General features: G+C 36.1%; 1 protein-coding gene across 1 annotated transcript in view; it reads left to right on the plus strand.

The window, feature by feature from the left end:
- The window catches only part of ABL2 (ABL proto-oncogene 2, non-receptor tyrosine kinase), a 41,414-nt gene that overhangs the window by 8,751 nt on the left and 32,328 nt on the right, over nucleotides 1-335 (plus strand). The gene's annotated exons all lie outside the window — the stretch shown is intronic.

Genomic DNA, 335 nt, shown 5'->3' on the forward strand with positions numbered 1-335 from the left:
GGAACAGCCTGGAATCCCACCTGGGAGGCTGAGGCAGGAGGCTTGCTTAAGCCCAAATTCAAAACTGTATGTTCTGGGATCAAAACTACATGCCTGTCAATAGCCAGAGCACACACCTGGGCACCATAGAGCCTTTCTCTTTAAAACAAAACAAAATAAAAAAACAAAAAGCTATTATACTTAGTGCATAGTAATATAAAGGTATTTTGGAATGGTAGGAATATTTTGTTTTAAACCAAAACAGGTTTCTTTTGTTTTGCAGATGATTTTAGGATTTTTTTTCAGAAGCACTATTTCTGTAATTTTTTCTACATGTAAATAGATGGCCTGGATTT

The sequence above is a fragment of the Otolemur garnettii genome, unplaced genomic scaffold, assembly GCF_000181295.1.
Source record: "Otolemur garnettii isolate 467f Iridium unplaced genomic scaffold, OtoGar3 scaffold00016, whole genome shotgun sequence".
Classification (NCBI taxonomy): Eukaryota; Metazoa; Chordata; class Mammalia; order Primates; family Galagidae; genus Otolemur; species Otolemur garnettii.